This window comes from Cucumis melo, chromosome 11 (assembly GCF_025177605.1).
Source record: "Cucumis melo cultivar AY chromosome 11, USDA_Cmelo_AY_1.0, whole genome shotgun sequence".
Classification (NCBI taxonomy): domain Eukaryota; kingdom Viridiplantae; phylum Streptophyta; class Magnoliopsida; order Cucurbitales; family Cucurbitaceae; genus Cucumis; species Cucumis melo.
In genome coordinates this window covers 25,291,278-25,305,885 of record NC_066867.1, presented here as the reverse complement: position 1 = coordinate 25,305,885, position 14,608 = coordinate 25,291,278, and positions in this window count along the sequence as shown.

Genomic DNA, 14,608 nt, shown 5'->3' with positions numbered 1-14,608 from the left:
TCAACAGATAATTGGTATTTTGATAGTGGGTGTACTAGGCATATGACAGGGAATCAATCTTTCTTCTATGAGTTAACAGAATGTTCATTTGGACATGTTACGTTTAGGGATGGTGCAAAAGGCAAAATTGTAGCAAAAAGAAATATTGTAAAACAAGATTTCCCATGTTTGAAAGATGTTAGGTATGTTGAAGGGCTCAAGGCTAATCTGATTAGAGTTAGTCAACTATGTGATTAAGGCTATACTATTAATTTTAGCAAGGAAGAATGCATTATTGTGACTGATATTAATAAAAATGTTCTTATGAGTGGCATTAGAAGGATTGATAACTGCTATCTCTGGGTGTCTATAATAATCATTCATGTCATTTATCAAAAAAAGATCAGACGCATTGTTGATGAAGTGAATGTATCAAATGAGCATCACTCATATTTGAGGATCATGGATTTCTGGGAATCACTGTGGTGGCAAGCTCTCAGCCTTTGCATCTATCTAATGATGAATTGGCTTCTGTCTTATCTCGAGGAACATTGTCAGGTTAGCCAGTGAATGAGATTTTTGTTGTATCTCTTAGTGTTAAATATGTCATACTCCATAAGGCTGGCATTACAAACTGGTTTCCTTCGTCGCATGCTTCTAGTGCAACTAATTAGTCTCAAGAGTAGTGTGCAAAAGGTTGTTTTTAATGGACCACCTGAAGGAGAAGCTGAAGTTTGTTTTTTTTTTTTTGTAGCTTATATGATTATTATTAATGTTGATTGAAGAGTTTTGTGCAGATTTTATTTTTGATGGATTAAGGAGTTTGTGGTAGATGTGCTTATTCTGCTTTGGGTCAAAAGAGCAGTATATTTTGTCTCTGTGATGTGTCCTATGTTTTGATGCTTCTAGTGATGATGTTTCTGGTGATGTACGTTTTGACTTCTGCAATGGCTTCAATTTTGACTATTGTCAGTTTGATGGCGTTTGTTGAGTTATTGTTGATATATACTTTTGGAAGTCTCTGCATCTCAAGATGGTTTTATCTATTCTTTGGCTTTCTATTGATGATATTTTATTATGGGACATCTGGTTGAACATAAAAAGAATTATTCTCTTTTTGACAAAAATGGGGAGTTTGTTGAGATTTTTGTCAAAAAGAATTAATGAGGTTCTTTTTGCTATTTAAAGATTATTTTAAAAAAGAGGTTAAAATGATTTTTTTAAAAAAAAAAAAAAGATAAAAGATCTTCCTAATAAATAGGATTCTTTTATCTATATCTTTTAAAAAAGACTCGAAGATTGGATAAAGTGGTTATGTATTGAAGTGTAATATTTGGTAGAGTGGTTATGTATTAAAGTGTTATGCTTGGTACGGTGTGAGCATTACTGAACATTCAATTTGAAAGCATTACAAACTGGTCTCTTTATATATAATCAACTTTTGAGACATGTGGGAACATTTGGTGTTAAGATTATTGCCTCGTTTCTTATCAAATCTTATGGTAGCCTCGCCACATGTAGGATAATATTGCAAATCAGCAAACTCTTTCTAGTACAATACACAGTCATACTTGCACGCATGAATAGTCTCGTATCCAAGCCCAAGTCACAAAGTTTTCATTTAGCTTCATAAAATGAACTAGGGATAGTACTACTACACATTGGAAATGTTACACTTAAAAGTTCTAACAACATGTCGAAGGATTTGTTACTCCAACCAATTAAAACCTTCACATGCATCAACTTAACCAAAAAATTCAAGGAGAAAAATTCAGAACAACTAGGGTACAACTCATTACGTGCTTCATTCAATAAGTCTTAAAATGTGTTTGTTGTATCTTCATCTATATCTACCCCAATATTCCTTAGCATTTCATCCTCCAAACAACCTTCCTCTGTTTCCTCTTCCTGTTCAATCGAGGTTTGTAAATCATTCAACATACCAAACATATCATCTTCTTCATCAAATTGTCTACTACTAGTTCCTTCATCAAAAGGGTTACTACTAATTCCTTCATCAAAGTTTTCTGTACCTCTAAAGCTAACTGACTCTTCATAATACACTCATTCTATGTAGAATGGGGATATTCAAGTAGCCAGTAGATGTCGTTTCACACCCTCTAATGAATTCCAATTTGAGTTCATACATCTCTTACATAGATACCTCATTCGTCCATAGGCATCAGCGTGAAACTTGGAAACTTCTAAAAATTGGGTCATTCCCTCTCTATATTCAAGGAAAAACTTATTCCTAAGTTTCATCCAGCCTTTGTCCATCGTTTAAGTCCCTAAAACATAAATACGTTTGATTAAAAGCATATTCCTCTCATCTCACATCCTAAACTTACTCCCCTGAATATACAATCTCCCAAAATTTTCACTAAAACTAACTTCAAACTATAGAGGCTACCATAACTGCAGGATAGCCACTACAAACAACTTCAATCTTCGCATCCTACCCACCCCTTCCAACAACATTACCTTACAAGCTACCCTACTACCACCTCTTCAAACCCTAAAATATATAAACAAATTCAAAACAAAAAAGGCTACTATAATTGTAGGATGGCCATCCCAAACCAACAACAAAGTTATTCAAAACTACTAAGAAATAAATAACTAGAATTGAACTAAGGCTACCATAATTGCAGAATAGCCAAAACGAATCTTAACACAAATTACATAATTTTTAAAAAAGTGATAACCCTTGCTCCCCCTGCAAAATTTCATCCTTAACCCCTCCCCCCCCCCCCCCTAAATTTTCAACCCCACCCCTTTGAAAAGTTCAATTTATCAATCCCCCTTTCAAAATTCCAACTGAACCCCCCCTCCCCCCAATTCTTAACCCATTCCATTCCATTCAATTAATTCTTCACCTCAAATTTTCAAATTTTGGAACTAAAATTTAAATTCTCCAAAACAATTTCTCAAATAAACCTCCCTCAAATTTTCAACTCACATTCCAAAACTAATTCAATATCCTAAACTAATTCAATATTCAATCATAAACTAACTTCCAAAAAACAAAACTATAAACTAACTAACTAACCTAAACTAACAAAAAATAGTTTTAAACTTATAGAATTGGATGAACGGTAGCGCAATGACAAGGGAACAGTGGCAATGGCAAGGAATGACAGGCGCAGACAATTCATTTTCGTCTTGTCCTTCTTCTCCTCTTCTCCTTCGTTTCAGTTCTGTCTTTTACAGAACGGAAAAGAAATTTAAAGGGAAACTCACGATGCACCATGAAGACATTGGGAGTTTCGCCAAGTACCTAGTGCCATTAATGAATCGTCGAGAATTGGCTGAACCATTACTGACATATTGCTAATCGTGTCGAGACAAGGTATCATCATTCCCGATGACTTGCATGGCCCATCGGGAACCCTGCTCTGACATAATTAATGTCCAACTTTTTCCTAATGCCTCAAGTTGTCGGGAGCTATGTTACCCAACATTGACGCCATGCATGGTGCGTCAAGAAAAGTCAAACATTTATTTTAATTTTAAACTATTCCTAACGTCCTAGATCCAGACGTCGGAAGGGCTTCTACTTTTTCGTCGTCAATCATGAAACGTTAGGACAAGGTAATATTAAAATAATGTTTCCGTCGTATCCTGACATATACAAAAAGGCATTGGAAATAGGCTTATGTCCCCACGTTCCCTCTTCCGATGCCTTTTTGTGCGTCAAGAACCTCTGATTTCTTGTGGTGTTATTTGTAATTTTGGCTAGATGAAAATATCTTTTTACCCATAAAATAACATATTGTTTTTTTAAGTCTCATTGATCTTCTAATGAGCAATTGATCTATGGTCCAACCATTAAACCAAATCCCTCTCAAACCAATGAAAGAGTAGGATCCCTTGCTCAAGGCTCAGGGTTAACACTTAAAGGAACAATCTCTCTCTTATCCCTAGAAGCGGGTAAAAGCGAATTACATCTTTACACCTTATGTTCCCAATTATCCACTTGGCCTTACCTCTAAAATGGGAGGTCTATCGGGTCAAATGCTCTTGATCCACACTCACCTATGCAAATCTAATGATAATCCCGAATAAACAAGAGTTCATAGTTAGCTCAAGATTAAATCAAGTTACCTCGATCGTCAAAATTGAAATATTCAGTTATAAATAGTAAATGGTATTATAAAGTAAAAGTGATTGATCATGGTCTGTTCTTATGAAAATTCTTTACATAAAATGTCCCCAGTAGCATGTCTCCATATGAACGACTTGGAATCACATCGTTTGTACTATATACTAAATGGGCCCTATCCATAATGTCCTTAGAATAAGGTGTCCAAGCCTATTCCATACTATATACCATTTAGACTATTAACTTGAACTTGGTTCACTTTTATGTCACTACATAAAGCTCAAGTATGCATACCATAATCAAGAAGCCTTAATTTATTGGATTTAGAGTTTATAACGAGCAAATCACTTATTCAGTCATAATTTATTGAGCAATATCTCAATAGCATGCAGCTTTATTGAATAATAGAATAGTTTAACATTCACAAATCACAAGTTTTAGAACATAAAACCCAACAAGTTGTCTTGCTTCAAAGAGAGACAGCAAGTGAGGTTATGTCTAGTATGTTAAACTATTAATCGATTATTCATGAAAATGATAGGAGATCAACTGCCACACACCCTCCCAAACTATCCCTTCTCTTGGTTTGAGAGACATTGTGAGCTTAACAAATATTGTTCTCAACTCAACAATACCTGTTGACCCTAACTTCTAGTACCTTTACTTGAATAACTAGTGGAAGCAAAATAATACAACTCTAAGAAAAGAAGTATTAAAGGAACTCAAGTGCGGCCCATATTATAACAAACTTAAAGATAGATCTTACATAGACTTTTTAACACAAACTAAAGTCTCCTTGATCCAAAAACCCACAACCTACTCAAATTCTATCCTAAACATTTTTACAAGAACCATATATACACATAAGTACAAAACGACTAAACAACATACTAAAGTAAAAACAAGACCCTCTAGTAGAGTTACAGCAGCATATCAGGCTTCGGGAACACAATCTCTACCTAGAAACTGGGAAAACAATTTTGAAAATGTGAGCTGAAAAGCCCAATGAGTAACTATGTTAACAAGCGTTTATAAAAAAATTAAGCCATAAACTTAGTATACATTTAATCATTAAATTTAACAAATATTTTAAAAACAATTCCTTAAACACTAGTTTTTTCTCGTCTATAACCCAAAAATCAAATCTGCATGCGATGGAAGAGCAAAATCAATACCAAATCCTAACCTCAACCACGATAGCAAAGTAAGATTAATACTATATATCGAACTAACCTTAGAGATGGGCATCTCTAAGTGAACCTTAGAGATACGTACCCCTACCTCAAATCCAAATAATGGTAGGTTTCCCTACCTTAAAATTCCTCTGTGCATAATGTCCTACCCCGTATGGCTATATAGATAACATGGTATAGACTAAAACATGCTTTAAATCTTAAACTCTTATACAAAACAATAACTCAGCATGTTTAAGAAATATTTTGCACTTGGCAAATCTCAAAACTATAAATCATGCTTATCAAATACATTTATAAACCCAAATACTAGCGAAACATACACCTCTACAAACAAATGCTTATTAAATAACTTAAACACCTCACATGCTTTAGAAATTACTCTTAAATCATATTACAAACATGTTAAAACTTAAGGATATATAGCAAATACATATAGAAGTCTTTATTTGAAATTCATTTTGTCACTCACAAATACGAGCTAGGTCCTTGGATTATAAATTTGCTCAATTTTCTCTTAACTTGAAATATTAATAATAATTAAATTCAAATTAATCTTTTAGGTTCAGAAAATATCCAAATTTTACTCAAAAGTTGCAAAAATATCAAAATTGTCCCAAAAATAGCATTTTGGCATAGCTTGCGCACAGGCATGGCCAGCGGGCTTGGCACGTGTACATGCAGAGTCAGGGCTTGGCCCCATGCTAACCTCACCCAACTTGTGCATGTCGCATGCCCTTGGCCGCTTACCATGCTGCGTCGCGTGCCCTGTGTCAAGGGCATAATTGTCCATGGTATTATTTACCGATGGTCGTATGCCCGAATACCCCCAAATCACTTTATCTTTATGTCTTGAAAGTAGTTTAGGTTAATTCTTTCGTTTAGGTGTCGCCGAGTCATAGTGTGACATTTCGGCTTTTTCATATGCAAGCCTGCCAAGGCCAAAATTCTCAATATGTACTATAGGGGGTACATGACTAAGTCCGACCCCCGCCCAAGCCTTGTCGCACTCTTTGCATGTTGAGTTATTTTCCTTGCAATTGACAGTCTTCAATGCTTTCTTTATGACGTTTTCAACTATTTACTTTCTCTCTCCCGTTTTATAAAAACATTTTTCCAAGAACGGGAAGGGAGGCTACGTCATACCGCGAGTTTGACCGCGGATTCCGATTTTTGAACGGCTGACTTGCTGATTGAGCTAAGCAAGTGCCGCACAATCGTGTCGAGAAGTTACGATTGTGACAAGTGGTATCAGAGCCAAGTTGGCTAATTGACGATAAGACTGAAACATGTCGTCGTCGAATCCATCGGGCAAGGCCCAGAAAGACCGACTAGTAGATCTAGAAGAACAGATGCTCTACCTAGTCGAAGTTCCCGACTCCATCCGCTACTTGGAGTCTCGTCTCGAAGAAATTTCCGAGAAAACTAATACGATCGATGCGGTAGCTGGCCGTGTCGAAGGGTTTCCGATACAAGAGTTGATGACAAGGGTCGACGCCCTGGAAACAACTGTAAACATCGGAAGAACTGTCAACTACGAGCGTGGAGACAGTTCGACGGGCTCTGTTGCCCATATTGAAGAGCGTGTTCAAGAGCTGGATAGCTCTCAAAAGACGCTGTTAGAGATGATAAACGGCATGTCAGAGGACTTCCGAGCTACCCTCGATGTCGTCAGAAATGAAATCGCAGATGTGAATGCGAGACTGAGCCTCACAATGCGAGCAATGGCAAATCAAGCTCCCGCTGGGGGAGCCATTCCGGTTAGTAGAGTGAAGATACCGGAACCAAAGCCCTTCTGTGGGGCAAGAGACGCGAAGGCCCTAGAAAACTATATCTTTGACCTGGAGCAGTACTTCAGGGCCACAAACACGGTTACAGAGGAAGCCAAAGTCACGTTGGCGACGATGCATCTGTCTGAGGATGCCAAGTTATGGTGGAGGTCCCGATTTGTTGACATCCAGGAGGGACGTTGCACAATAGATACTTGGGACGCTTTGAAGAGAGAACTTCGCTCACAATTCTTCCCTGAAAATGTCGAGATCTTGGCTCGACGGAAGTTACGCGAGCTAAAACACACCGGTAGTATTCGAGAGTATGTGAAGCAGTTCGCGGGACTGATGTTGGATATACGCGATATGTCCGAGAAAGACAAAGTTTTCTGTTTTGTCGAAGGATTGAAGCCGTGGGCGAAGACAAAGCTATATGAACAAAGAGTTCAAGACCTCACGTCCGCGTACGCGGCAGCCGAACGGCTGTTTGACCTGTCTAACGACTCTCAAGATACGAGACGTCATCCAAGTTCCTCATCTGGAGGAAGTAGGAACAACCGCCCAAGTTCTCCTAAAACTACAGGAGGGGACAGACGCTTTAATGGAGATCGTAGATCCCATCAATCGAATACTGGAAACTCCTGGCGAGGATCAAGTAACCAGAATCTGTCCAATCGTCCTCTTAGTTGCTTCATATGTAAGGGACCACACATGGCCAGGGAATGCCCGAACAAAACTGCTTTCAATGCATTCCAGGCATCTTTAACCCCAGATTCAGACAATCAACAAAGTCAGACCGAGGGAGAAGTAGACCAGACAGAAGAAGTTGATAACCCTCGAATGGGGGCCTTGAAATTTCTGTCATCTCTCCAGAAAAAGGTGGGGGAGACGAACACGCCAGTGGAAAGGGGCTTAATGTACGTTGACACCTGGATCAACCAAAAGCCAACCAAAAGCACTATGGTTGACTCCGGTGCCACCCACAATTTCATAACAGAAGTAGAAGCTAAACGTCTAAATCTCCGCTGGGAGAAGGATGCTGGAAGAATGAAAGCCGTGAATTCTGCTGCCCTACCTATCATCGGACTAGTGAAACGAACGATGATAAGATTGGGAGGATGGAGTGGCCTCGTAGACTTTGTAGTGGTAAAAATGGACGACTTTGATGTGGTACTGGGAATGGAGTTCCTACTTGAACATCAGGTAATCCCAATGCCTTTGGCCAAATGCTTGGTGATCACTGGACCCACACCTTCGGTTGTACAGACTGACCTACGTCAACCAGATGGATTGAAAATGATCTCGGCCATGCAGTTAAAGAAGGGTCTCTCTCGAGACGAACCAACATTTATGGCCATCCCACTCAAACCGTCAGAGAACTCAGGGGAGACAGTCCCTAAGGAGATCATGCGCGTGCTAGAGAAATACCGTGATGTGATGCCCGATAGTTTGCCCAAGTCTTTGCCACCTCGGAGAATGATTGATCATGAGATCGAGTTAGTGCCTGGGGCAAAACCGCCTGCGAAGAATGCTTATCGTATGGCGCCTCCGGAGTTAGCTGAACTTCGGAAACAGTTAGATGAACTACTGAATGCAGGGTTTATCAGGCCTGCAAAAGCTCCGTATGGGGCCCCAGTTCTTTTCCAAAGGAAGAAAGATGGGAGTTTACGACTGTGCATTGATTATCGCGCCCTAAATAAGCTCACAGTCCATAACAAGTATCCACTCCCCATAATTACTGACTTATTCGACCGCTTACATGGGGCAAAGTATTTTTCAAAGTTAGACTTGCGGTCGGGATACTACCAAGTGAGAATTGCAGAGGGAGATGAACCGAAGACAACCTATGTCACCCGATATGGTGCGTTCGAATTCCTCGTAATGCCATTTGGTCTCACCAATGCCCCTGCCACCTTCTGCACGTTGATGAACCAAGTCTTCCACGAATATCTTGATAAATTCGTAGTGGTCTACCTGGATGATATAGTGGTCTATAGTACGACCATGGAGGAACATAAGGACCACCTACAAAAGGTTTTTCAGAAATTGAAGGAGAATCAACTGTACGTCAAAAGAGAAAAATGCTCTTTTGCACAAGAGCGGATAAACTTCTTGGGCCATGTGATAGAGTGTGGCCGAATTGGAATGGAAGAAGGGAAGATTGCTGCGATACGCGACTGGGCAGTGCCGAAATCAGTCTCAGAGTTACGCTCCTTCCTTGGGTTGGCAAATTACTATCGTCGATTTGTCAAGGGATTCTCGAAACGAGCAAGCCCGCTGACTGAGCTACTGAAAAAAGACGTTCACTGGAATTGGGACCCCGAGTGTCAAACCGCCTTCGACGGCCTAAAGCAAGCCTTGATGGAGGGGCCACTTCTAGGGATTGCGGATGTGACCAAACCTTTCCAAGTCGAGACAGATGCGTCTGATTATGCGTTAGGGGGTGTGCTCCTACAGAATGGGCACCCGATCGCATACGAAAGTCGAAAATTGAATGCAGCCGAAAGGAGGTATACTGTGTCCGAAAAAGAAATGCTCGCAGTAGTACATTGTTTGAGGGCATGGAGACAATACCTACTTGGGTCGTCGTTTGTAGTGAAGACGGACAACAGTGCAACTTGCCACTTCTTTACCCAGCCAAAGTTGACTTCGAAACAAGCAAGATGGCAGGAATTTCTGGCCGAGTTCGACTTCGAATTTGAGCACAAGAAGGGGTCGAGCAACCAGGCTGCGGATGCCCTAAGTCGAAAACAAGAACATGCAGCCATATGCCTGTTAGCTCACCTCCAGGGGAGCGAGATTGGTGGGTCGGTCAGAGACACCCTGAGAAAGTTCCTACAGAAAGATCATGCCGCCCAGAATGTCATGAATTTAGCGAAGGCGGGCAAGACACGACAGTTTTGGGTCGAGGAAGACTTGTTAGTCACAAAGGGCAACCGACTATATGTTCCAAGAGCAGGAGACCTAAGGAAGAAATTGTTGTACGAGTGTCACGACACTCTATGGGCTGGCCATCCCGGATGGCAGCGGACGTACGCCCTGTTGAAGAAGGGTTACTTTTGGCCGAATATGAGAGATGATGTCATGCAGTACACTAAGACGTGTCTCATCTGCCAACAAGATAAGGTAGAGAAAGTGAAGGTTGCTGGACTTCTTGACCCTTTACCGGTTCCAACAAGACCTTGGGAGAGTGTCTCTATGGACTTCATCACCCATCTCCCTAAGGTAGGCGACTTTGAAGCCATTTTAGTCATCATTGATCGTTTTTCAAAGTACGCCACCTTCATTCCCGCCACCAAGCAGTGTTCAGCAGAAACAACAGCTCAATTGTTCTTTAAGCACGTTGTTAAATTGTGGGGAGTCCCGACAAGTATAGTGAGCGACAGAGACGGTAGATTCATTGGCTCCTTCTGGACGGAGTTATTTTCCTTCTTGGGGACGAGTCTGAACATATCATCAAGCTACCATCCCCAAACTGACGGCCAGACTGAGCGATTCAACAGCATGCTCGAGGAATACTTGCGCCATTTTGTAAACGCAAGGCAAAAGAATTGGGTCCAGCTATTAGACGTAGCCCAATTCTGTTTCAACGCTCAGACATGTTCATCTACAGGGAGAAGTCCATTTGAGATTGTTTCTGGGAGGCAACCAGTACTGCCACACCTTGTTGATCATCCTTTTGCAGGGAAGAACCCTCAAGCCCTCAATTTCACGAAGGAGTGGAGACAGACAAACGACATCGCCCGAGCGTACTTAGAAAAAGCATCGAAGCGGATGAAGAAGTGGGCAGATAAGAAGCGACGGCCCCTTGAGTTTCGAGCGGGAGACCAGGTACTCATCAAACTACGACCAGAGCAAGTCAGGTTTCGAGGACGCAAAGACCAACGTCTCGTCAGGAAGTACGAAGGACCAGTTGAAGTGCTGAAAAAGGTAGGGAATACTTCTTACAGAGTAGCGTTGCCCACATGGATGAAAATCTACCCAGTAATTCATGTTAGCAACCTGAAGCCGTACCAACAAGACACAGAAGACCTGCAGCGGAATGTCGTAACTCGCCCAATTATCGACCTTAGTCAGAAGGAAGACAAAGATGTTGAAGAAATTCTGGCCGAGCGAGTAAGGAGGGGCAGAAGACCTGCACGAAGGATCCACGAGTATCTGGTAAAGTGGAAGAACCTTCCTGTGGAGGAGACCAGCTGGGAACGTGTCGAAGATCTTGAAGCGTGGAAGCAGAAGATAGAAGATTTCAAGCTTCGCCAGTTGACGGGGACGTCAACCATTTAGGTGGGGGAGAATGTCAAGGGCATAATTGTCCATGGTATTATTTACCGATGGTCGTATGCCCGAATACCCCCAAATCACTTTATCTTTATGTCTTGAAAGTAGTTTAGGTTAATTCTTTCGTTTAGGTGTCGCCGAGTCATAGTGTGACATTTCGGCTTTTTCATATGCAAGCCTGCCAAGGCCAAAATTCTCAATATGTACTATAGGGGGTACATGACTAAGTCCGACCCCCGCCCAAGCCTTGTCGCACTCTTTGCATGTTGAGTTATTTTCCTTGCAATTGACAGTCTTCAATGCTTTCTTTATGACGTTTTCAACTATTTACTTTCTCTCTCCCGTTTTATAAAAACATTTTTCCAAGAACGGGAAGGGAGGCTACGTCATACCGCGAGTTTGACCGCGGATTCCGATTTTTGAACGGCTGACTTGCTGATTGAGCTAAGCAAGTGCCGCACAATCGTGTCGAGAAGTTACGATTGTGACACCCTGCGCTCACGTGACAGGCCGCAAGGCCTTGTCCTATACTCACCAAACACTCAAACTAATCCCTTTAACTTCTTTTTACTTGCAACACATCCTCTTGCGTCCTAGTGCTCACACATACTCAGATGGTTTGATTTCCATCCATAACCTAATCCCAGCTTTAAAAGTTAATAACTAAATATCCATAAATCCAATAAGAAAACTTCTTTCTACAAAGTCATTTAGAAATGTCTTAACTAGCTTACTTTCATATTTTAGTTACAAAGTCCAAGTATTGGATTCTATAGCTTCAAAAAACTTAACACTATCTAGATTTCCTTCAAAAATGACCTATAACTCTTTCCTCAATTGGTTGAATATCTTTCTTACATCTTCTTAAGCCGGCAGCCCTACCTCAGAAATTAGACTTGAAATTGAAATTTTTGGGACTAGTTTGAGAGAAAACACACAAGTAAAATGGAAATTATGTTCGTTTGAAAAATGATTGATTTATAGGAACCTTCGCATGGCTTTTACTTTACACTTCCTATTTGCCAACATCTAGGTGCTTTGCAGGTCATGACATCTGGAAACCACTCAACCGCAATGCTCTAAACACCTAAAACATTCCTTTGTTCGCCTAACCTCCAAACCATCTTACACTTAAGTCGCATGGTTAGTACTTTGGTCACATGCTTCAACGCATAAAAGTTCCCTTGACATCTCTTGCCACCTAGTTTTGCCTACAAAGTCATCTCCTCATGTGCCTTCAATCCCTTGGCCGCATGGACATCTCACCTAGTCCATCTTGCCCATAAAGCACATCTAAACGCCTAGTCAACACATCACAACGTTTAGCATGCATTGTCCTTAAAGGTTCTTGGCATGGCTTGGTTGCCTATCAATCAAAACTTTCCTCACCTATGGTAATGTCTTCACCACCTACACCTCTTGTTCTTAGAGGTTTTCTTGACATGGTTGGCCATCCAACCATGCTCAACGCCTAACACTTGTGGCCGCATATTCTATGTCCTTAGAGGTTGTTAAACAACTTTGGCCGCCTATGCTAACCTCAAAGCGCCTCACCTTTGCTTTGGCCGTCTGCTTGATACTTTAGCCTTTTTTAAAACTCTCCTTCTTCCAACAACCATGACACCTTTATAAGAACGCACCAATAATAACACACCAACGATGATACTTAGGCTATTACCACAACTTAGTAAACTTCTTTTTAATCCTTCTTTAAACTTCTATTTCAACTTAATCCTAGTCTTCAACTAATCTCAAATCCAACTCATTCACTTGTTTCATTGGAAGACTTACAGAAAGTATTTTAATGTTGAAGGATTTTAATGTTGCTTCTAATTAATTAATTGCATGATAATAAGTTGATGGTTCGGAGTTAGAAAGGGGTAGAGCTCAAAAGGGGATACCTGGATATAAAACTTCTAGATCTATAGTTAGCATTTAATCAATTTAACGCTTAAACAATTAGTTTTAGTTAATACATTAAAAAATAGTCATTACCTTACAATGTAGACATGTTCAAATGACTCAGTTACCCGAACAACTCTAATTATCCAATTCGAATTATAAGGATTAGATTGAGTTAGTTTTAATTTTGGGTTGAGTTGAATTGAATTTTTTATAATTTTTTGGATTGGGTTGCGTCCGTACCTAACCCAACCTAAATTTTTAACATTATCACTATTATTATTATTGTTGTTGTTGTACAAAATTAATGTGTGTATACATACTTACATAACGATTCAAGTTTTTTTTATATTAAAATATAAAACACCTGGCTACAAATGAATACTTCTCTATATGTTTCATGGGATCTCTAAATCATTTTAAAAGATGAAGTGCATTGATTGAAACAGATTAAAAATGCAAGTATTCAATTAGATCAAATAATAACAACTAAAGTAATTACGGTGTGTATATATATAAATAAATATATATATATATATATAGGAGAAAAAACATGGAAGAGTCTAGATGGAAATATTGTTTTTTTAACATATAAGAGAGAAAACATTGAAGAGATCAATGAAGGATTAGTAAATTATATATACGATAAATAGAGACGAGAGTTAGAGGAATGGGGGAGGAGTAATGTTAGATGAACGAACACAAACATCAAACAACATACAACACCACGACATGCCAGACTTACGAATAATGAAAAAGAAAATGTTTCTTTAGGGTACATATAAGAAAAATGCAACAAAAATAATATGAGATTTTGAAGTTTCTTGGATATTTAGGATTATAATAAATCATTACATATTCTGTTCTGAGATTTAAAAACAAAGTTTAATTTATTTGTTTTTCGCGGAAGGAAGAGAGGAAGATGAAGATGGGGAGGGAAGGTACTCAGAGAAGAAAGAGATGAGAGAACCTTCCATTTCATTTGTTAATTTTAAGACGTATAATTATAATTAAAAAAACAAAGGTTAATTTAAAAAGAGGTTAATTGCAACCATTAACAAAATATAAGAAACATAGTTGATTAAATTAAATTGAGAGTTTGGCGGTTTATGCAATTTGCCTAAATTTTAATTAATTTTCAAATAAAATATATTTAACAAAAGTATTATAACTAAACAAATAAAAAGGGATAAATTCGCAAGAACCTGTTGGACACAGGTAAAGTTCATAAAAACATATAATTTTAAGACCCGACACCTGATAAATCTGAGCTCAAAATAGAAGTACAAAATTAAGTGTCCACGACGAATTGGACAATGAACCCATCACTTATGGAATAAGTGGATGTGAAAGGACCATAATGGCTGAAGATGGGGAAAGAAAAA